A 24,539-nucleotide genomic window follows, 5' to 3' on the forward strand; every position below is an offset into this window, starting at 1 on the left:
GGCGGGGCGTGGGGGACGTCGGGGGCGGGCTGAGGCTAGGGGTGGGCTTGAGGCACGTGGGGTGCGTGGGCAGGGCGGGGAGGGCGCAGGGAAAGGGATGAGGAAAAGGTGCGTAATGGTCCTTCTGCGCAGGCGTAACTAGGCGCCAGGCCTCCCCAAGGTCACCAGGTCTCCGGTGCTTGGGCAGGCCCAGTTGCGGGTCAGTGCTCTTATCCAGTCTCAACCGGCCCAGCCTAAGCTCGAGGCAGCTGAGCTTCCAAGCTGCTGGAAAACAGCTCGGGCAAACAGCTTACTGTTTAGGCTCCCTGCCGCTTGGAGGACATGAAGTCTTAAAATGATCTTGATTAGTGAGGGCAGGTGCAATGGATTGACTCATTATCCACGGTTTCAGTTTGAGCCTCAAACGAGGGACGTGGCTGTGATCCTTGACAAATAAAGAGATTTTAAAATGAGATTGCTCACAGCAATAGAGCCGCCAGGAGATGTTCAATTGCTCACGGTCAGTGTCTGAGGTTGAAACCTGACCCGACTAATAACAGGGTCTGGGTGGGGACACAGCGTGTCTCATGCCCGCTTCCTCCTCCTGAAACCCGGGTAAATGCCTTTGACGAGTGTTTAATGACTTAATATAGGAAAGAAAATATCTCGACTTACTCTCATATTTTAAACTGACAGCCAAGCCCTCCCAAGGATCGGAACCTCAGGAACGGGAGTGGCCTTAAAAATCATACAACCCAAGTTTAAAATGCGTTTTAGAGCATCACATAAGCAAACAACCTGACCTATAGGGGTTCAGAGAAAGAAGAAACCGCTAGGCGACGGGGGCTACAACGGAGACAAGTCTTAAGCCCCGAGTTAGATGGGAGCTCTGAGGGCACAGGTGTGGCCTGTATGGACGTGCAGGTTGTTGACTGCACGAGGGACTTGTGGCAGCTGAAATCCAAGAGCTCCGCTCACCAAGCCCTGTACTTACACTTTGCGGACCAGTAGGAGAAGGGCAGTGATGACCCTCGTTTAGGGGGCAGGATCTATCAGTGAGGGTTTAGGGAGAAGGGCTGGACCACCTTCTTGAACTGGGGCTTCCTGGAGGGACAAGGGAGCAGGCTGGGGGCCAGTTTCAGCAGAGATGAAGTAGGAATCTGCCCTGCTTTCCTGCAGTGCCTGGCAAAACAGAATCCCTCAGCATCAGCTGGGTGTAAGTAACAGCAGTACAAGCAATAAATAGTGATACAAACCATAAATAGTAGTATAAGTAATAAAAAGTGATACAAGCAATAGTGATACAAGTAGTAAGTAGTGATACAAGCAATAAATAGTGATACAAGTAATAAATAGTGATACAAGCAATAAATATTGATGCAAGCAATAAATAGTAGTATAAGTAATAAATAGTGATACAAGTAATAAATAGTGATACAAGCAATAAATAGTAGTACAAGTAATAAATAGTGATACAAGGGATAAGAGCACAGCCACCACCACTCTTTTTCTTCCCCTGTGTCATGAAAGGCTTCATTACATTTACAAGGAAGTTCAGGCTTGACTTTTATTGTTTTTTTTCCAATTTTTTAAAAAAGATATATTTGACATATAGCATTGTATTAGTTTCAAGTGTACAACATAATGATTTGATTGATATATGCATATATTGTGAAATAATCATCACAGTAATTCTAGTTAACATCCATACCCTTACATGGTTACAAAATGTTTTTCTTGTGATCGTTTAAGATCTACTCTCCTAGAAACTTTCAAATATACAACATTGTTAACTTTAGTCACCATGCTGTACATTACATCCCCGGAACTTATAACTGGAAGTTGGTAGCTTTTGACCCTCTTCACCCATTTCGCCCATTCCCCACCCTCATCTCTGGCAACTGTCAATACAATCTCTGTATATACATATATATGTATACATGTGTATACACACACACACACACACACACTACACCTTCTTCATCCAGTGATATGTTGATGGACACTTGGGTTGTTTCTATATCTTGGCTATTGTAAATAATGCTGTGGTGAACATGGGGGTGCAGATATCTTTTCCAGATAGCAGTTCTGTTTCCTTTGGATAAATACCCAGAAGTGGGATTACTGGACCATATGGTAGTTCTATTTTTAATTTCTTTAGGAATCTCCATACTATTTTCCATAGTGGCTGCACAAATTTACTTTCCCACCAACAGTGCACAAGGGATCCCTTTTCTCCACATCCTCACCAACACTTATTTCTTGTCGTTTTGATAATAGCCATTCTAACTGGTGTGAGGTGATGTCTCATTGTGGTTTTGATTTGTATTTGCCTGATGATTAGTGACGTTGAACATCTTTTCATATGCCTGTTGTCTTCTTTTGAAAAATGTCTATTCAGGTCTTCTGCCCATTTTTAATTAGATTGTTTGGTTTTTTTGGCTACTGAGTTGTATGAGTCCTTTATATATATTTTGGGTATTAACCCCTTATCAGAAAAAGAGGCTATCCCCATTGTATTACTGGGGGGAAGTGTGAGATCATCCATCCCAACTCACAGGGCTGAGAAATTGAACACTTTATCCAGTCATCCAACTAGTTGAAGCATGGCTAAGGTGAAGACATACACCTTTCTATTTTCAGCCAAATGCACATTTTATTACCGCAGGGTGTTGCTTCTTATGAGTAATGTTTAACTACCTTATCATTTTCAATTAAGATTCCCATGTCTGTTTTCAGAAAAGGAAATGCTTAGGAGATTTTAGAAAATGGTATCATTTTCCCCCTCAAATTAGTTTGTTGATTTTTTTCATCTTCGGCAACATGGTGGTCTTGTCTAAGTTTCATTTGGGAAGGAAATAGGAAAACAACAATACTGTGAGCATACACTGAGTCATAGCTTTTCCACAAATGCTTTCAACTCTTGGCTGGATCTCACCCAGCAGGGGCCTAGAACCAGAAAGGGTGGGGCTCTTTGTTTCTGAGAATAGCTTCTTTGTTGTCTGCTTGTTAAATAATTCAGTCAGATTTAAATTTGGGGATAATTAGGTGAAAATCAAAAAAGGTAAAAAGTGATAAAAGCTAATTAAAATCTCTGATTTGGGATGTAGTAAGAAAACTGAATCTATTGGTACTAAGGGCTTGCCAGTAAAATTGGCACCTTATGGGGGAGTGTCTGGTAGACCGAGTGTCCCTAAGCTGAAGGTGGCCTGTGACACAGAACTTATCCTGATCATTAGTTGAAGTTAACATCTGTGACAGTATTGCTCTGATTGTTGCTTTATACCCAGGCAAGCACACAAAACCTAACAAAGCTACAATACCATGCATTTGGAACTATAATATAAAACACAGTGTTTCTATCCACATAAGTAAACCAAAGAGAAAAATAATAGAATTGAACATGAAATTATTTAAATTTTATATCAAATGTTGCTGCCCCCAAAGAAGTAAGTTTAATTGGAGAGGAAGGAGGGAGAGCCATGATAGTCTGAAAGGAGGCTGCAGGGATGATGAACTCTAACATTCACAGTGTTTCTTTATCACATTAAAACTCACTTCAGGGATTCCCTGGCAGTCCAGTGGTTAAGACTTCGCCTTCCAATGCAGGGGTACCAGTTCGATCCCTGGTCAGGGAGCTAAGATCCCACATGCCTTGCAGCCAAAAAACCAAAACATAAAACAGAAGCAATATTGTAACAAATTCAATAAAGACTTTAAAAATGGTCCACATCAAAAAAAAAAATCTTAAAAAGAATAGTCTCTTTAAAAAAAATATTGTAACAAATTCAATAAAGACTTTAAAAATGGTCCACATCAAAAAAAAAATCTTAAAAAGAATAGTCTCTTTAAAAAAAAAAGAAAAAACTCACTTCAAATTCTGCCTCTTCTTTACCTTGATATCTGATTCACCTAAAAAAAATGAACTCGGGGCTTCCCTGGTGGTGCAGTGGTTGAGAATCCACCTGCCAATGCAGGGGACATGGGTTCGAGCCCTGGTCCAGGAAGATCCCACATGCCACGGAGCAAGTAAGCCCGTGCGCCACAACTACTGAGCCTGCGTTCTAGAGCCCACGAGCCACAACTACTGAGCTTGCGAGCCACAGCTATTGAGCCCGCGAGCCACAACTACTGAAGCCCACGCGCCTAGAGCCCGTGCTCCGCAACCAGCAAAGCCACCACAATGAGAAGCCCGCACACCGCAACAAAGAGGAGCCCCCGCTCGCCGCAACTAGAGAAAGCCCGCGCACAGCAACGAAGACCCAACGCAGCCAAAAAGAAATAAATAAAATAAATAAATTTATTAAAAAAATAAAAGAACTCCCTTGAGGTACAATTTACATACTATAAAGTCAATGGACCCATTTTAAATATACAGTGAGATGAGTTTAGAAAAACGTATACACCTATGTCACCGGCACCCCAGCCAACATCTCCATCACCCCAAGTGCCCTGGGGGGGCTCCTCCCAAGCCATCCCCCCTCTTGCCCTAGACTTCACTGTAGATTATTTTGCCTATTGCAGAACTTCATGTACATGGGAATAGACAGTCCTACGTGTCTGACTTCTTTCACTCAGTTAACCTTTGCAGATTTATCGACATTGTTCTTTTTTAATTACCGAGTAGCATTCCGTTGTAGGGATGTAACGGGATTTGTTTATCTAGTCACCTGTTTATCGACGGGGTGTCTCCATAGGGGCTGTTTTGAATAAAGCTGCCAAGAACACTCCTTGTACAAGTCTTTTTATGTATTTGGGATAAATACCTAGTGGAATTGCTGGGTCAGATGGCACTTACACACTTAATTTATGAGACTGCAGGCGGTGTTCCCAATACAATGTCCTATCTGTGCCCCCATCACCAACATACAAGAATTCCAGTCGTCCCACAGCCTTGCCGACACTTGGTGTTGTCAGAATTCTGACACTTTACCATTCCAGGAGCTGCCTCATTAGTTAATCTTTCAAATAACTACAAGAATTAAACCGTAGTGTGATCTGCTAACACGGTCTAGTGGGAAAGGCAGAAACCAATGCAGCTGAGCCTTGAACAATGGGGGGGTGGGAGCACTGAGCCATCGAAAACATGGGTACTGCTATCTCTGCCTCAAAAACAAAGAAAATGGTCCATGACTCAGCCAAGGGCAGGAAGCTGCAACAGTCTGGATGCGATCAGGACTCAACACCTACTTCTTTTGATTCCACATATTGTGATCTCTAACCAAACACACACTTTCCCCAAACTTAGTCAATTTAAAAATCTGTAAAATGAAAATACAGGTACTATGCTTATTGAAAAAAAAATTCGCATATAAGCAGACCCTTGTAGTTCAAACCCGTTCAAGGGTCAGCTGCAGTTATACACTCCAAGCTGCCCTTGATCTCTGCGGCCTGCAGGTAAAGAGCAAGGCAGAGGCACAAGCCACCTTCCACCTGCTTTTGCATCTGTCTGCTCACCTGAGCTTACGTTTCTGTAAAGCAGAGGTTGGGACTTGATTCTGCTGGAGGTCGGGAGGGAACCATCCTAGGTCTCTGAGATTCGGCGTGACTGCATCCGATCTGCTTTGTGCATCCTCTGGCTGCTGTGCAGAGACTGGCCGTCAGGAGGATGAAACTTAAAAAGGGAAAACAGAGACACATGACACAGCCTAGCCTCTGATCTTGAAAGCTGACTGTAGGGCGGGAGAGAGCGTAGGCAGAGAAACGGGCAGGTCTGAAAACACCTTAACCAGGAAGGCACCGTGTCAGCGAAGGGAGAAGGCAGCTGTGAGCAGCCAGGCCTCAGGGTGCAGAGCTCGGCACAGAGACAGAGCCGCCCGCTCGCCGCCCGGGGGCAGCAGCCGGGGAGCAACCGGGTCCTCAGCCAGATGTTTCAGCAGAGTGATGGCAAGAGAAAGAACTTCTACTCACAACACTTCTGACACCAAGCGTGTGGGTTTTTCCGCACGGCAACCAATCCTCCGACACCGGCTGGGTGTGCTACCATCCACACGGAGTTAGCATCGCATCCCGCAGTTGAGGGCTTGGTGCCACGATGCCCAGCTCCACACACCAGCCCAGGTCTCTCACGCTTCTGACTTGGGTCCCCACAAGCCCTTTCTTGGGTTCAGTGATTTGCTCACAGAACTCAGGCAAACACTGCTTACGTTCACTGGTGTATTACCTACTGAAGGATAAGATTACAGGATACGGACAAACAGCCAGATAAGGGGCACAGAGGGCGAGGTCTGGGAGGGTCCTGGGGGCAGGAGCTTCCGTCCCGGGGAGTTGGGGATGTGTCCATCCACCTGGAAGCTCTCCGAACCCCATAGTTTGTGAATTTGTATGGAGGCTTCATCACGTAGGCACGATCCATCCTTAACTCAATCTCCAGCCCTCTCCCCTCCCCGAGGATGGGGGTGGGGCTGGAAGTTCCAAGCCTCTCATCCTGGCTCAGTATTTCTGAGCCATCCAGGAGCTGCCTCACTAGAACAGACATGCTCCCATCACCCAGGAAGCCCCAGGGGATTGCGGAGCTCTGTGTCGGGACGCATCTGTCCGCTGGGTCACAGCTGTGTCACAACAGCCAGGAGGGAGGGGGCGCAGCCGGCAGGGGAGCTGGGAATTGAAGCGGTGAGCCCCTCAGGTCGGGTTCTGCAGACACAGACCCTCGTTCAGAGTTCACGGGAAGGGTCCCAGAAACAGGTGGGGCCCACCCGCAGGCACCGTGATGAAGGCCTGGAAGTTGGGGTGGGCATTTGTGGGGTGGCCGGAAGCAGAGACAGAGCAGAGGTCTGCACCTGAACTACAGCGCAGCCGAGGTGGCCTTGGGCAGTCCCCGAGAAAGGCGTTCCCGTCCTTCTGGTGTGGCTGCGAGTGGGCACAGGGGGGTCACCCTCTGCCTCAGCAGTTCTAGATACAATGGGGGTCAGCGTCCTGCTGAGAGGGAGAAGCGGAGGTCGGGGGGTCAGCCCCGTGGGACGGTCAAGGCTGGATCATCCCTGTGGGGATGGGAACGAACCCCAGCGAAGGAAACATCCTCGAGGTCCGTCCTGGGTGCCGCAGCTCCAGAAACAGGGGGCAGAGCTAGAAGCAGGGGCTGCGGGTGGGGTCGGTCTGAGCCCCTCTGTGCACTGCAGCCTCCTTCCCCTCCTCCGCTGCCCGGACCCCTCGGCACCAGAATTCCCAGAGCCCAGGCGCGTCCTCCCCTCCCCCTCCCCCTCCCCCTGCTCTTCCTAGCAGTCCTGGATGATAATAAGGTCAAGGTGGCAGACTGCCCAACCCTGAGGTGTGCTGGCCTCTTACAGGACTGCAGGGGCTGCAGATGCCCTACTTCTCACCAGCGGAGAAGCTCAGGCCACCAGGTCAGGAAAACAGATGTACCTCCACACAGGAGTGGGGTGCGGGGCGTTCCTCTGGGCTCCTCGAATCATGGCACCTGCCTGACTGCGTGTCTCCTCGGCACCGACGGCCCCTGTGCTCACCCTGCTGAGAATCAGAGCTTATTCTGGGCAGGACCAGGGCTCTCCGAGCAGGAAAGAAGCTTCTAGAACACCCGTCCTCCTTCTCTGTCCCTTCTTGGACATTCCTTTCCAGCTCCAGCTCCCCAAACTTTGAACCGTCCTGCCAGAGGAGAGGAGGGGAGGGGGGGATGGAGGGAGGGAAGAGACACAGCGCTCCAGCCCACACAAGTCCAGGTGTCACCTGCCGGCCTCAGGGGAGCCTGCATGTGAACCTGAAGCCCTGGGATGGAGGCCTTGCACCCAGCTCCCGACCCACGTCTGCGGCTGGTGGGCAATGCCTGCCCTTCTCGGGGCCCTTCGCCTCCCCCGCTGGACACTGAGCAAAGCGAGAAAGCAGCTCGGGCCTCGCGGCAAGGGCTCTGGGAACAGAACAGCCCTGTCTCCGCCTGGAACAATGCTTCCTTCTCGCCCTCCAGATTCCCGTGACGCCAGAAAGAGCAGCCGCGGGACCCGCCTCACTGAGCTTGCCGGGTTCCTCCGCCTCGTCGCCAATTCTTGGCTTTGCTTTCCCTCCCCCGCCCCCTCGTGTTCCTTTGGGCTGCTGGCCCTCGGAGGGGACGCGGTTAGGGGCGGGGCGGACTGGAGATGCTGCCGGCAGGCCCGGAAGGGCGAGCGAGAGCGAGCGAGGGAGAGGCCCGGATCAGGGCACGGGGGCTGGGAGCCCCTCCCACTCTCCAGCCGCCTCCGGCCCAGCCCGCTGGTTTGGGGCTGAGCGAAGGCACCCGCACACCCACCCCGGTGGTCGTTTCTGTAGAGCCGGACACGCGGCTCTGGGCAGAGGGTGTGCTCCAGGTCTGTGCTCTTTGCATGCAACGCAGTGTGTTTGAGGTTCATCTCAGCCACTGAGTGCAGTTTATTCCTTTCTGTTACTGTCCTTTCTGATACTGTTACACGCAGTGCTCTCCTGTGGGGCCAGACCACACTTCGTGGCTACAGCCACCCTTTGATGCAATTTGACTTTTCCCAGTTTTGAACTATGTGCACTGTTTTGAACAGTTTGAACTGTTAACGCATAAAAAAATTCTTTTAATGGTCTTTTCACGGGCTTATGTTTTCCTGTACCTTGAAGGAATACCTAAGAGGGGGGTTGCTGTGCTTGTCCTACGAGAAACTGCAAAACAAATGTTCCAAATGATTGTACCATTTTACACTCCCATCAACAATGTGTAGTTGTGATGGTTAATATTATGGGGCAACTGACGGCCATGGGTTACCCAGATTGAACATTTTTTCCAGGTGCTTCCAGAGAAGATTAGCGTTTGAGCCCGTGGACTCAGTAAACGGCCCCCACCCCATGTACGTGGGGATCGTCCAATCAGCTGTGGGCTTGAAAAAAACAAAAGACGGAGGAAGGAGGGAGTCCCCATTTTTCTGCCCCATTGATGAGCTGCGTCATCTCACGTCATCTTCTCCTGTCCTCCGACTGGGATTCACACCATCGGCTCCCTTGGTTCACCGGCTTTCCTGAGTCAGATGGCACAGCCTGGGGCTTGTAAGCCTCCATACTTGTGTGAGCCACTTCCTCATGTTCAGTCTCTTTCTCTCTCTCTCTCTCCCCCTCTCCCTCTCTCCATATATGTATAGAATATCCCACTGGTCAAAGAGGAAATTGCAATGGAAATTCTGATCCTTTTCCACATCAGGGCTTACAGGAAATGGTGATATATCTGAAGAACAATAGAATAAACTAGGCAGGACTGGAGGCTTGAATCAGAGTTCTTTCTGCCCCAGCACCATGCCCCACCCACTTCATCATTGCCCTTCCTGGTGGCCCTGAGCTCAGGGGGTCAACACAGCCATTGTGGAAATGGGGAAGCTGCACTCTGTGCTTCTAGTTATGATGCTGCTACTGTATTGTCCCCATGGTCCAAAATAACATGATTTCTGAGTGAAAAATGATGACAATAGCAGCCTCCTGAAGGTCCTTAAGTTTCTTAAAATGAACTTGTGAGCCATCTATTAGAAATAGTGATTCAATATGTTTTCTTGCTCCTGAAAAAAGAAAGTTAGATCCAAATTATATTATGGCTTACTGAGCATCCACTCTTCCCAGACATCATACTGCGTTCTTTCTATAGTTCTCCCTTTTAAACATCTTATCTATGATGTAGATATAATTAGTCAAATTTTCTAGATGGTGAGATGGAAGCTCAGAGACCTGTGTAAGTCACACAGGATTTTGTTAGTGTTAGAAACCAAAATAGGATCCCCAAATCGACTCCCAATCCCTGTTTCATCCATATACAGTATAATTTCCCTCTTATCTCTGCTCCACTAGATCAGAAACACAACATGTATCAGGATTTTCTTGCTGTGTGGTGAACTAGAACTAATTCGCTTGGTCTTTCTACCTCTGTCCACCATGGCTACTAAGAAAATTGGGTAGAAGAACTTTGAATAAGCTACTCAAAGAGCCCTAGGAAAAGAGACCCCAAATAATGTTTCTGATATTAAAGACACTGAGAGGAAGTACCTTTTTCAATTGATTCAGGCTCTAGTATCTTCCCAGGGTACTCTAAGATAGGTCTGAAATAGTATTTAAAAACAGCTCAGTCTTTTTCCATAAAATTAGAGAATGCTAATGATAAACATTGCTAAAACATTCCCTTACCTACGATGATTTTTTTTCTCAACCATTGTAGTCTTTATATGATAGCTCTGATTTATATGAGTCACAATTTGCAGGGAAAGAAATTTTACAGAGCAAGAAATTTTACGGAGCATGGGGGCTTTAAGGGCACTCAATGTTCAAATTAGCTTTCTGACATTTAGCTACATTGTCTTCCTTCTATAAACCTAGTGAGTGGTACCCTAGATCTTTAAGGTGTCTGGCAGTTCTAACGTTCTGACTTTAAATTACTTCTATGATTGAGAAATTTGGGCAGGAGATGGGAGAGGAGCTTAGGGCATGACTCATCTGTTTACCTTGTTGACCAGGTAACAGGCAACATTCTTCAGCTGTCATTTTGGTTTGTATTCTTGTTAAAGATGCTTTGTCTCGAGTTTTGTCCTATAGCAGAAATTAGAGCGATAATATGCTTCCTTTTTTAAATTATAAAACAAAGAAATGCTCCTGGCAAACAATTCCAACAGCACAGAAGGGAATTCTTGTTTATCTTAGGTGCTTCTGTGAGGAACCAAGCATATGCGTGGATTTTTAACCTCAAATGGGCTCGCAGTATAAGGATGCTTTTTAGGCCCAATAAGCGCTGTCCATTCCAAGGGTGAAAACGCAGGGTCAAGCTCTCCCTCTTACAGCATTGCTTTTTGGCTCTTACAAGATACGCAATTCTGGAACCCATGTTCACCGTCAAGGTAAAGGTGAAAATTAGCGCTTTCCAGTAAAAGGCAAGCTTTAAAAATTGTCTAGGCAATGTGTGAAATCATTGCATTTCCAAACTCCAAACACTTGGCGGGCCTCGGGGCAGCTGACCTTCTGAGGAGCCAGGAACGCCCCTGCTGGCAGGGCCAGCGAGCGAAGGGAAGGGGTGGGTGCTCTGGGGACAGCGAGGGGGGTGGGGAGATCTAGGGGTGTGATCTGCTCGGCGGATTCTGCCCACGCGCGCGCAGCCCGAGGGCTCCCCGGGGAAGAGATGGGGGTCTGGGGGTCCGGGGGTGCCCTGCCGGGCCCCCCCCTGCCCACGAGTGAGCAGCCCGAGGGCTCCGTGGGAAAAAGACACGGGTCTAGGGGTCCTGCCGGGCGCCCCCAGCCGACATGGGCGCAGCCAGGCTGGGCTTTGAGCCGAAGGAGGGGGTGTGGGTGGCCACGTGGCTCTGCAGGAATGCGCGGGCGCGGGGGCGGAGCGCCGCCGAGGAACGGGCAGGCGCGGCAGCCAGTGGGCGCCCGGAACCTCCCAATCCAGCCAATCACGGCCTGCGGGTGGGCCAGCCTCCCTGTGGGCGGGGCCGGGGCGCATCCCGGGGCCGCGGACGAGAGGAGGGGAGAGGGGTCCTCGGAGGGACGGCGGGCCAGAGTCCTGTCCCGCCTGCGGGGTGAGTGCGGGCCGGGGATGGGCGGGGGTCCTGTGAGTTGAGCACGGGCGGGGGGCGGATGGCGGATGGCGGGTGGGGGTCTTGCGGGGTGAGAGCGGCTGGGAGGCGGGCGGGTGTCCTTGAACGGCGCCTCCAGCGAGCCCACCTATCGCGGGGATTCGGAGTTTCCTTTTTTTCCTTTGAAAGTTGCACTTCTGCCTAACTCCCCCGAACTGGCCAGATCCCACCGCTCCTTGAAGTCCGGGCTGCCCGCCCGCCCCAGGTTTTGGGTGACTGTGCGAGGGCCACTCGGGGTGCACCCTGCCCCCGGGCACGGACCGTGCAGGTGGCGGAGCTGAGGCCCGGGACAGCCCCCATTTACCGCGAGTCCCGGCGGTAACGGGAGCCGGGTCGAGACCCCACCGGCTGTCAGGAGGGTGCAAGAGGGACCCCAGGCCGGGGGCCCCAGTGACGTTGGAGGAGGAGTTGGGGTGTTTAGGTGGGGAGCAGTCATGTATATTTTCCGATAGAGGAAAAAGTCCTTGGCCCACTTTAGGGTGAAAATAATTACTATTGTACTTTAAAAAACCGTACGTGTTTCCTCCCCCTCCCCCCATCTACCATTGCTGGGGAGACTGAAGCAGGTGTGCTGCCAGTGGTCGGCAGGTGCCTTGCCCATCCCCACCTGGCCACACCTCCCCTCTGGGAGACCCTCGGTTTGAACGTAAAAATCTGCGTAAATGTTTCAGCTTTTAATAGGACGTGAACATTCTGAGAAAGCAGCAGACGTACTTGGTGCAATGTAATATTCTTTTCAATTACTAGAGGTAAAAATTCTCATTAACTCAAAATGCAATGGATTTTTAGCTCTTCTTTGGTTGAACCACAAAGTAAAAATAAAGTAGGCATCAATGTTCTGGATTTTGTGCAAGAGTTACTGAATATCCCTCCAGGTAGAACATTGGGAGGGATAACGTTTTCACTGTTCATTTATTGCTTAAAAAATATATTTTGGACATCTGTTTTCTAGGAAATAACTTTTATAATCATGGAAAGATGAGATATACTCTGTGTAATTTTAAAATATAATTTACCCCTTAAGCTCGCACAGTGTTTACTTGATTGGCCCTGGGATGTGATTTAGTGGCCACGTGTGCAGTTAGGTGACTCAGTGACTCTTTATGGTTTCCTGATTTCATGTCCATAAGAACAGTCACTCATAGAAAGTGGTATTTCATAATAGATTAGTCTCTCCTTACAGGCCAGATTCTATCAAAGCAGTTATAGACATTTAGGGATGAGGTAAAATCCAAAGTTATTCAAAATAGCTTTTTATCTTTTAAAAGTCGAACTTGACTTTCTCATTTTACCAAATTTGTCATTTTGATATTTTGACGTGCCGTGTTTTCTCTGCAGTTTTTCTGGTGGGGTTAGAAGAACTTCTTGACTCTTTGGGAATTCTTGGAGATCGAGGGGTTCTGGTGGCATTTGGACCCTGGGCTGAGTTCTGGAACTGCTCACCCCACCCTGGGGAGTCAGGTCCCCACAGAATTTGTTTACTCACTTTGGAAATTGCTGGAACGCAAGTGTGTGGAAATGCGTTTTAAAATAAGGATGTTCTGCATAAGTTAGAGCAAAATAAAAATGCTGTGAGTTTGTCTGTATTACTCTGTAATATCAATAATATAGACCCCTGTTGAAAAATACAGTGTTCTTATCGCACAAGGCATGATAGAAAAGCTGCAATGAAAAATTCACATCTTGGGATATTCAGAGCATATTCATGCATACTTCGTACATCATTCATAGTTTGCACAGGTAGAAACATACGTGGAGTGAAACAAGATAGAAGGGGAACGTAGATGTTAAACATTTATGGGGTAGGATTACTGCTCTCTCGGTTAAGCCTTCTGGAAGTGTAATTTGAGAAAACGAGGCGGGAAGTTCTGGGAGCTTTGCAGTACAGAGGGGCTGCAGGTCTGCGGGTGGGGGGCAGGGCCAGCTCTGGGGTGATGGCTGTGAGCAGTGAGGCACAGGAGAGCTGGCAAAGGACCCTCTTATCTGCCACCAGCCCCTACCCACCATACCCCCCCTCGTTGTCTCTCCTTCCCAACTCAGGCTTTTCAAAGATCCAGACATCAAAGTTTGTTTTTGCTGCTTCTTTGTTTTTGTGTGCACGGTTTCAAAACTTTGATTATAAAAATGAGCAGTCATGGCACTGGTGTTATTCTTTCATTTCCTGTTCTTCTTTATATCATGAAAGTAATACGTACCTGCTAGTAGAAGGTGCTTTCTCTGGGTTGTTGATGTTTTATGGTTTCATTAAAGAATGTTCAAAAGATTTTTTTTAGGTTTAAAGTGTTTCTCTTCCATGAGCTACGTTCTGATACTAGAAATTACTTTTTGAAGTAAAATGCAGCGCCAAAAGCTTCTCCAACCTTGCAGTGCCCTTGGGAATGGGAGCTGTGAAGAAAGGTCATGGGTGGGTGAGGGTGATGCTTTGCACTCCCACACGGATGGCTGAGCTAGCCTTCCACGGGGCGGGGGCGGGGGGGGCTGGTGACCTGGTGGCCTGTCTGAGACTCCAAGGTCTTGACTCAGTGAGTCACCTGTGACCCTGAACTGGGCATTTAGGAAGAAAACAAAAGGAATAGGTGAGGATGCCCAAATACTCTGTACACTGATAGCTACGTGTAGCAGAGGACCTTTTCACACGCGAGGTGTGTCAGGGTCCTGAGGGCAGGGCTTTGCTTCCTGGGCTGAGGTTTCGCTCTTTTTCTTAGTGTTTTATTCTGTTATTCGTCTTATTTCTCTGAAGGGAAGATGGGGGTTGACTTTAGCTGGTTTCTGACTTGAAGGAACGGAGAGCATTGCTCAGAAGGGGTAGCGTCTGTGCTGAGGCCGTGCTCAGTGCCCATCTCCACTGAGGTTGGAAGGCCTTAGACCCCGGAAGGATGCAGGGGAGTCGCTTGGCTGCTCTGCCCTCGGGCCAGGCTCTGCCTTGCTTCAGCAGCGGCTTGCAAGGGCTGCTCGAAAGTGTAGGCATCTGCCTAGTGGTGGGGATGGGATGCGGTGTGGGCCACTGTAGATACTGCCCAGGAAGTCCAGATTTAACCGTGATCCCATTTTGGGAGCCAGAGCCTGCTTCTGGGTGAGGAGCGCTGAGCTCTGACGGCAGGAATCTGGCGTGTCTTTTCCCTCCCTGTGTGTGCAGGTCTGAGCCTGGCCGGGTAGCGGCGCCTTCTCCGGGCTGGAGCTCGTCGTGGGGCTGGCCGCCTGCTCCCTCCCAAGGATGTGGACTTGGCCCCTGGACCCGGCCGGCCGGCCCTCTTGCTGCAAAAGTGATAAGACGTTGACTCATGCTTTGTTCTCAAGCACTTGACTCTGCAGGTCGCTGGGAAGCGGCCACGTGGGCGGCACCGATTTACGTCCATCAGAGAAGCTTGGGCTGGACGTCACCTGCGTGACCAGGGACTCAGCCAGCGGGGCCCTTCTCCCAGAGCGGTGCCAGGCATGGGCCTCCGTCCCAGAGTTCTTGTCTCGGCTGGCGTGCCCTAGATCGCTTTTCAGTTGGAACTAAAATCAGACTCAGGCTGTTGGGGTCCAGGGTCTGCGGACGACAGAGTCCCCGTCTCAGGTCCAGAGCCGGCGTCTGGAGGGAGCCCGCTGGGCCTGCTGCCGGCCTCTGTTCTGCGAGAGGGTTTAGACACGTGCTGCTCCTGGTGATTTAATAGGAAGGAATGAAAGGTGCCGCATTTGCCAGACGACAGAAGTATTTGGGAAACGAATCCCAGGTAGTTGCAGGGGGGAGAGATGGTTTGCAGGGTGTGTGGCTGCTGCAGCCAGTCTGGGCCGACAGGAGGGCATCGGGGCCCTGCCTCATCTCCTGCTCGCCCCGGAAGAGCCGCCGGCTTCTCCCCCTTCGTGGGAGGAGGGTGAGGACCCCGGGGAAGGTGAGGAGGGTTCACACCAGGGTGCTGTGCCCACGGCTCATTCCCTGCTGGCGCCGGGGCGTGCTCCGTGGCCCCGTTCCCTGGGCGCACCTGCCGTCTATCCGGAGCTTCCAGCAGGGGATCTAATGTTAGGCCATCGCCTTAGGCCTCCATCTCTCCCCTGATGAAATACATTCAATGTCATTTTGTTTTCATGCGTTTTAAAATTCAAGTTCTTGTACTTAAACTTTAAAAAAAAGGAACAACCTTTTTACAGATGGGAAGAGGTGCAGGGGGTCACATGATGCAGCAAATCTGGAAGGGATTTATTAATTTGATGGATATTTAGTGAGCACCTACTGGGTGCTGACTACCAAGTGCCCTCAGTGCCAAGACTAGGCAGTAAGCAGGTGGACCAGGTCCTGTTCTCATGGGGCTGGTGTCCTGTGCCCGGGAGACACCATAGACAGGAAAGTAGATAGTACTTTAGATGATGATAGAAACAAAGCAGGAGACAGGCCTGGGAGTGCTGGGGGGAGGGGCCTGCTACTCACAAAGGTGGCAGGTAAGGCCTCACCGGGAAGGTGATGTTCGAGTGAGGACCTGATGGAGAGTGACAGCTGCGCTCATGTCCACACAAGAGCATTGCGGGCGGAAGGAGCAGCCCGTGCAAGGGCCCTGCAGCAGGAGTGTGTTGGGAGAAGCAGGAAGGCTGGTGACTGCTGTGCTGAGTGATGGAGGCTGAGGCAGGGCTCAACCTTGGGGAGGAAACAGCGACAGAAAGGGGTGCGAACGCCAACTGTGCTTTCACAGGGCCTTCTGGGTGCAGCCTCGAGGAGGTTACAGAGGAGCAGGAGTGGGGCAAGGGAGGCCAGTTATGAGGCTTTTACAGAAACTCGGGCAAGAGACGGATGGTGGCCCTGGACGGGGGGGAGAGACGGCTCACCTCATTGGGGATGTGCTCTGAAGTGGAGCTGACAGCATTTGCTGGTGGATTAGATGGTGGGGGATATCTTTGTGATATCCTGTTTTTATTTCCTTTGAATAAACACCCAGAGATGGGATTGCTGGGTCATATGGTAGCTCAATTTTTTATATTTTTGAGGAACCTCCATACTTTTCTCCATAGCGGCTGCACCAATTTACATTCCCACCAACAGTGCACAAGGGCTCCCTTTTCTCCACATCCTCACCAACACTTGTTATTTCTTGTCTGTCTGTTGATGGCCATTCTTAGAGGTGTGAGGTGATATCTCATTGTAGTTTTGATTTGCATTTCCCTGATGATTAGTGATGTTGAGCATCTTTTCATTTGAATTTCTTCTTTGGAAAAACGTCTATTCAGTTCTTCTGCCCGGGTTTTTAAAAATCAGGTTGGTGGTTTTTCGGCTATTGTGTTGTGTGAGTTCTTTATGTATTTTGGACATTAACCCCATATTAGATAGATAATTTGCAGATATTTTCTCCCATTCTGTAGGTCGTCTTTTCACTTTGTTCATGGTTTCCTTTGCTGTGCAGAAACTTTTTAGTTTGATGTGGTCTCGCTTGTTTATTTTTGCTTTTGTTACCTTTGCTTTTGGTTGTCAAATCCAAAACTTCATCACTAAGACTGATGTCAAGGACTTTATCACCTGTGTTTTCTTTTAGGAGATGTATGGTTTCAGGCTGTACATTCAAGTCTTTAATCCAGTTTGAGTTAATTTTTGTGTATGGTGTATGGTAGTGACCCAGTTTCATTCTTTTGCATATAGCTGTCCAGTTTTCCCTGCACTAATCATCAAAGAGATTGTCCTTTCCTCTTTGACTGTTCTTGCCTCCTTCTTGCAGATTAATTGAACATATACACATGGGTTTATTTCTGGGCTCTCAGTTCTTTTCCATTGATCTATGTGTCTTTTTTTTCCCCAATACCATTCTGTTTTGATTACAGTAGCTTTGCAATGCAGCTTCAAGTCAAGAAATGTGATGCCTCCAGCTTTGTCCTTCTTTCTCTTGGCTATTTGTGTGTTTCCATACAAATTTAAGGATTGTTTGTTCTATTTTTGTGAAAAAAAAAAACCATTGGAATTTTGATAAAGATTACATTGAATCTGTATATTGCTTTGAGTAGTGTATAGACATTTTAATGATAGTAATTCATCCAGTCCATGAGCACAGAATATCTTTCTATTTATGTGTGTTTTCTTCAGTTTCTTTCATCAGTGTCTTATAGTTTTCAGTGTATAGGTCTTTCGCCTCCTTGGTTAAATTTTTTCCTAGATTTTTTCTTTTTGATGCAATTGTAAATGTGATTGTTTTCTTAATTTCTCTTTCTGACAGTTCATTATTAGCATATAGAAATGCGACAATTTTTGTATATTGATTTTGTATCTTGCAACTTTACTGAACTTGTTTATTCTAACAATTTTTTTGGTGTAATCTTTAGGGTTTTCTATATATAATGTCGTCAGCAAATAGTGACAGTTTTACTTTTTCCTTTTGATTTGGATGCCTTTTATTTCTTTTTCTTGCCTAATTGCTCTGTCTAGGACTTCCAATACTATTTTGAATAAAAGTCGTGAGAGTGGGCGTCCTAGGCTTGTTCCTGATCTTAGAGAAAAATTTTTCTGCTTTCCATTCTTGAGTATGATGTTAGATGTGGGCTTGTCATAAATGGCCTTTATTATGTTGAGGCACATTCCCTCTGTACCCACTTTGTTGAGAATTTTTGTTTTGAATGGGTGTTGAATTTTGTCAAATGCTTTTTCTGCATCTATTGAGATTATAACATGATTTTTATCCTTTTTAAATTTATTTTTTATTTTATATATTTTTAGAATTTATTTTATTTTTGGCTGCGTTGGGTCTTTGTTGCTGTACTCGGGCTTTCTCTAGTTGCAGTGAGTGGGGGCTACTCTTTGTTGCGGTGCGCGGGCTTCTCATTGCGGTGGCCTCTCCCGTTGCAGAGCATGGGCTCTAGGCACGTGGCCTTCAGTAGTTGTGGTTCGCGGGCTCTAGAGCGCGGGCTCAGTAGTTGTGGTACATGGGCTTCATTGCCCCACGGCATGTGGGATCCTCGCGGACCAGGGCTCGAACCCATGTTGCCTGTATTGGCAGGCAGGTTCTTAACCATTGCGCCACCAGGGAAGCCCCTGTCCTTCATTTTTTTAAAAAATATGGTGTATCACATTGGTGGGTTTGCAGATGTTGAATCATCCTTGCATTCCTGGAATAAATCCTTTTCACATAATGTTGAATTTGGTTTGCCAGTATTTTGTTGAAGATTCTTGAATCTGTGTTTATCAGGGATATTGGCTTATAACTTTCTATTCTTGTGACATCTTTGTGTTCTGCAACTTTAGTGAATTTTATGAGATATGTACAGAACATTCCATCCAAAAGCAGCAGAATGGACATTTTTGTCAAGCACACATGGAACATTCTCCAGGATAGATTATGGTAGCCGACAAAACAAATCCTGATACATTTAAGAAGACTGAAATCATATCAAGCATCTTTTCTGACCACGATGCTGTGAAACTGCTAATCAACCATCAGAAGAAAGCAGGAAAATTCACAGAAGGCGCCCGTCCCTGTAGCTTGGCTGCCATAGTTGCACTTTCTGTGCCGTCTCCTTTGCCTCCCCCTCCTCGTTCCCATCATCATCGTGGTCATGAGCCTGGCCTCTCGCCCCACAGCCTCCTGGGGGATGGCCTCCATCCACCTGACCCTCCTCCCCGATGCCCTGTCCACCTGATGCCAGTGTGACCTTTTTAAAAGGCAACTCTGGCCACATCAGTCCCTGATCAGACACCTTCCGTGGCGCCTTCCGAGTTGAGGACAAGGCTCTGCCCTGGACAGGTCCCCACCTCAGGCCAGCCTCCTCTGCCTGCCCACTGTGCTGCTCTCCCCTCAGCCTTCCTCAGGAAAGCTCTCTCCGCTCCCCACCCTGAGGCTGCACTCCGGCTCTGCCCTCCTTCCTCCCGTCCTAGGGGAGTCTCAGCCCCCCTGCAGCAGGGCAGATGTGATTGCAGATGCTGCCTGGACACAGCCCTCCTTCCCGCCCGCCAGTGGTCCACAGTGTGGCCCGAGCCAGTGCTGGGTGTGTGGGCAGTGCCAGCATCCCAGGGGACGGCGTCTGTAGGGTGGGACCAGGTGGAGCCAGGCCGCCCCACACCTGGGCTGAGCTGCTGCCCCTGGACGCGTGATGAAGGGCTCCAGGGAGCTTTGCGGGGACAGTGGCTTCGTCTGCATCCGACTGATGTAATTACACATTCGCACAGCACATTTCCTTCTCTGTGGAAGAATTTCACTGTGTTTCCTGTAAATAACGGGAACTCCTGCTGGAATGTGAGCCCCTCGGCCAGGGCCCTCACAGTCCGTCACCCTTGACCTCGACCCAGGTGCCCCTGCAAGGAAGGCAGGGGGATGGACGTCAGCCCCAGGGTTTTCCCAAGTTCCTTCCATTCCTGAGGCTGGATGTCCTTGTCTGTAAGGATGGTTTTTGAAAGTTGGGATTTACATCATGCAAGAAATTGCTGTGCGTGTGGGTCATAGGAGGGGTGGGGCGTTTCCTGCCGTCTCCCCCCTTTGCCGCCCTCCTCCCCTGATTCCTTGGGGTGATTTGGTGCCTGTTTGCTCTGCGTCCTTGGTCAAGTCCTGAACTGCCAGCGGCTGGGGTGCTCTGTGCCTGTCCTTGGAGGGGCGTGTGTGGCGGGGGAGGTGACAGGGAGGCCTGGACAGAGGACAGGCTGCAGCCCAAGAATTAATCGGAGGAAGAGCTGCCCACCAGCCGACTGAGAGGGCACAGAATGTCACACACGGAGACGCAGAGGCCAGTCCGGTGATGACCCCCTCGCAAGAGAACTTTGTCCTGTTTTGTTTTATGAATATAATACCCCCTTTGACGCAAACATTTCTCAAAGACACTGCCAATTAAAGATAGAATTAACTTCGTCCTTGGTAAGTTCTGAAATGAAGCGACTGTGCTTCTGTCTAGGTGGTTTTGAGGTTTTGAGAGAAGGCTCTCAGGCTGGATTGTGGGGCCGTGGACAGCCATGTTGGGGGCCTCGGATGCAGGCAGGTTTCAGGAGTCCGTGGGGCGGGAAGCGTTTGTGCTGTGAGTCTCTGGGTGCCTTGGTCCTTGGGGGGCAACAGGGCAGCTGTCTTCCTGATGCTTGAGTCTGGCTCGGGTGCATGCATCCCGGCTGATGCGGACCTGCGGCTGGGGGCAGGGCCTGCTGGATTCTGGAGGGACCTGGCACAGAACAGCAGCAGTGCAGGCCAGTCCGGTCCAGGCCAGTCCGGTCCAGGCCAGTCCAGTCCGGTCTGGGCCAGGCCAGGCCTGTGGTCCAGGTGTTTAAGGGATGGAAGAGTGAGGGGCAGAGAAGGTAAGGGAGAGTGGGGGCAGGAGGGGCAGGAGCAACACCCCCCCCCCGCCTCCCCCTCCCCCTTGTCCACCCCTGCCCCCCACAAGTGTTCTTCTGAAAGCAGACCCCGTGTCAGGCACAGTTCTGGGTTTTGTTCCTTTTTAGGAGGCCCTAATAAATAATTAAATGCATGTTTTCACCCCATAAAAGTGCAGTTATGGCCTGGGCATCAGCCAAGCTTCCACGTGTTCATTCTTTTGGGCCCGTGTGTGGCGGCCTGTGGTGTTTGCAGGGACAGTGTCTGGGGCGGCTCCAGGGCTGTATCCCCCTCCCGAGCCACATGGACTCCCCGGGCGGGGGGGGGGGCACACAGAGAGACACACACAGAGATACAGAGAGAGAGACACAGAGAGAGACAGAGACACAGAGAGAGAGACACAGAGAGACACAGAGACACAGAAACAGACACAGAGAGATACAGAGAAACACACAGAGAGACACACACAGAGATACAGAGACAGAGACACACACAGAGAGACACACAGAGATACAGAGAGAGAGACACAGAGAGACACAGAGATACAGAAACAGACACAGAGAGATACAGAGAAACACACAGAGAGACACACACAGAGATACAGAGACAGAGACACAGAGCTACAGAGAGACACACAGAGATACAGACACAGAGAGATACAGAGAGACACAGAGAAATACAGAGATACAGAGAGAGACACAGAGAGACACACACAGAGATACAGAGACAGAGACACAGAGAGAGACACAGAGATACAGAGAGAGACACACACAGAGAGACTGATTGCAGAGAGAGACAGAGACACAGAGAGAGACACACACAGAGATACAGAGACAGAGACACACACAGAGAGACACACAGAGATACAGAGAGAGAGACACAGAGAGACACAGAGATACAGAAACAGACACAGAGAGATACAGAGAAACACACAGAGAGACACACACAGAGATACAGAGACAGAGACACAGAGACACACACAGAGATACAGAGAGACACAGAGATACAGAGAGAAGACACGGAGAGACAGAGACACACACAGATACAGAGAGGCACACACAGAGATACAGAGAGAGAGACACAGAGAGACAGAGACACACACACACACCACACACACACACACACAGATGACCTGGGAGCTGTTTGCAGGGTGAGAGTTTGGGTCGGGAGTATGCAGGAGGGAGTTGGTTCATAAAGATTTGCAGGCAGGGCAGCAGGGCTGAGGCAGTGTGGGTGTGGATGGCAGGGGGTGCGCTGCCTGGGGCGGGGGGGGTCACGATTCCCAGCCTCCATCCAGGTGAGCACCCCGCCAGGAGTTCTGAGGGGTTGATCCCCTGGACAGGGGACCATTTGGAAAAGATGGTGAGCAGGTGAACATCTGTGGGCTGGATGCTGTGTAATAGCCATTGCCACACGGAATAAATCACTTCTATTCACTTTTTTCCTTTGTGAGGGGAGGGGAGGAGGCCCCATGGAAGTGGCCTCGGTCTGACGTGAGCAGAGAAACACGGGACCCAGGACACACCCCCAGCGAGGCCCCATGTGTGCTCTGTACTCCTGTGCCCTTTGCGGTCCAAATTCGATGAGCACGAAATAGACGTCCCTGACGGCTAAGTTCTGTGCTCGGCTTAGGGAGAAGCTGTACTTTTCTTTCTTTCCCCTCCTTCTCTCCCCACTCCCTTCCTTCCTTCTTGTTTCTGTGAGCATTATGTCTACTTAAAAATCTATGAAAATGTTCAGTGAAAAGGGTTGGTGTGTTTGGTTTGCCCTGGAGTTTGTTTGGTTAAACTTAGATGGAGCCTTTCCAACAGGACTCATACCGTAAGGTCCTGTGAGCTTTTAGTTTTTCCTTCCTGGATCTCCACGTGGAGATAGAACCTTCCTAACGTGAGGTCGCTGGGAAGCTCGTGGTTTTAGGCAACGGCGGACCCAGCGCCAGCGCCAGCGGCCGTGAGCCGTGAGGATTCCTGCGTCCCCCGCATCCCCGGGCTCTGTCCCCGGGCTTGAGGTGCACTGGCTCCCGCCGGGCTCCGAGTGGACATCCAGCCCTCATGAGGGACGCTGGGTGCCCCTGACCTACCGTGGCACAGTCTCTGGTGCGTGGACTCGACGGGTCCCAGCTGGGTGGGTCGGGGGCAGGCTCAGCCTGTAGTCTGTCCCCCAACTTTTTGTGACTGGACAGCACGGAGGCCGGGGTGGGAGTTGGGGAACCAACCCCAGTGCCGTCTGCTTCCGGTCCCGCGGCCGCCGGCAGAGATGTCCCCGTCACCTCGGTTCACAGCGAGGACACTGAGCTTGTCCAGCCGGAGGGTCGGACCCGAGCAGGGTCTCCCCGGACTGGCTCCCGAGTCCAGGCTCCCAGCCCCGTTTACTCGTCGTGCTGCTTCTTAGCGGAAAGGACCTTGTGGAGAGCGCGCTGCCTTCCTCACCCTCAGGACCCGGAGCATCCCCTGCTCGGGAGTACCTGCTGGGAGGGGCGGCGGGTCCCGTCCTTCAGAGCCTCCACGCGTCCACGGTGCTCTCCCTGCAGGTCTGCAGAGAGGCCAAGATGCTGGAAACCTCACTGGAGCGAAGACTCGGGCTATTTCCATGAAATTAAAAAAAATCAAGTGACTGGGGCACTTCCGTCGCCGCCCAGGCTCTGAGGCAGAGTCACAGCCACACTGCAGGGACCGTCTCTGTGCCCGTCTCTCCGGGCTGCTGCTTCTACCGCATGTGTCATCTTTTTGTTGGAAACCACCACCTGAGTGCACAGAGAAATCTCTCATTAGGATGCTTAAGTTGGGAAATGACAGTGATAATCCCCACAGCTCAGCAGCCCAGGTTGGCATTATTTCCTGCTGCTCGTCTGCCCGGGAGGAGCCTTGTGAAAGCGAGACTTGTCCTCCATCCCGAGGTCGGTCGTGGGCCGATCGGGCTTCATCCTGTCCCTAAAGACACCTGGAGGGCAACCAGGAGACGGCAGGTGCCCAGTGTCAGGGAGCAGGCTTCCTAGGGCTGCTGGGAGGTCCAGGGGCTGAAACTTCAGTGCTGGGTGATACCTGCATGGAGTGGAAATCAGGTCACGGACACCCAGGCCCCCCAAATCCAGAGACAGATCCTGTGTGTGTGTGTATGTTAGCTTCCAGGAAGGCAGTTTCCCATGGATGCTGATTTGGGAAGAAAACAGTCCCCGAGTGTCGTGGTCTGACTGAAATTCATGCGTGGCCACACACACAGACCAAGGCACCAGGGGCCTGGGTTCCAGTCCCAGCTCTGCCTCTGGAGACAACAGCCGTGCTCTCTCAGCTTCTCATCCTCGGGTAGGATGACCAGGACGGCTGCGAGGTCCATCTTGGCATCCTGGGAGCGCTCTGAGGGTGAGCGGTGGTTGTTTAATAGGATCAGGCATCAGAGTAAGAAAAAGCACAGGCATAGTCTTTCTTTGTTTTGTCCCACACGTTAGCAATGGGAAACGAGAAGTCAGTTTGACTCTGTTTTGTGCATTTTCAGTAGAAACAAATAGCATTAATGAGATTTGTCCAGCATGGTTTAAGGTGAGTAAATGACGTGATTGAGAAACCCGAATCTATAAGACACAGAAAGCCACGTGGCCGTCAGGTCCCGCATGCCTGTGTGTCCCACTTGTTCTGGACGAGCCCGGGCAACGTGCCAGCAGTGTCTGCGAGGGACGGTGCTGGGGTCACACAGAGGGGTGCATGGGGGGTGCTCTGCTCTGACGCCCAGCTCCCTGGCAACTTGGGCCCTGTTCTCACCGACCTGGCAGGTC

The 24,539-nt window shown here is 50.1% G+C and overlaps 1 protein-coding gene and 1 long non-coding RNA gene across 2 annotated transcripts in view; one reads left to right on the top strand and one right to left on the bottom strand.

Moving 5' to 3' along the window:
• Positions 1 to 26: 26 nt before the first annotated feature.
• Positions 27 to 7,779, bottom strand: LOC114484633 (uncharacterized). Its single transcript, XR_003677768.2, has 7 exons — positions 7,342 to 7,779; positions 6,759 to 6,897; positions 5,890 to 6,142; positions 5,437 to 5,593; positions 3,538 to 3,633; positions 974 to 1,161; positions 27 to 424 (listed from the first exon to the last, which is right to left on the bottom strand). It is a non-coding gene; the product is annotated as an uncharacterized lncRNA (long non-coding RNA).
• A 3,623-nt stretch (positions 7,780 to 11,402) lies between these two features.
• The window catches only part of LOC102975848 (rho guanine nucleotide exchange factor 10), a 52,425-nt gene continuing 39,288 nt past the window's right edge, over positions 11,403 to 24,539 (top strand). The window contains exon 1 of the mRNA XM_028481357.2: positions 11,403 to 11,474. The gene's annotated coding sequence lies outside the window, so the exon portion shown is untranslated. The remainder of the gene's footprint in view (positions 11,475 to 24,539) is intronic.

The sequence above is a fragment of the Physeter macrocephalus genome, chromosome 20 (assembly GCF_002837175.3).
Source record: "Physeter macrocephalus isolate SW-GA chromosome 20, ASM283717v5, whole genome shotgun sequence".
NCBI lineage: Eukaryota > Metazoa > Chordata > Mammalia > Artiodactyla > Physeteridae > Physeter > Physeter macrocephalus.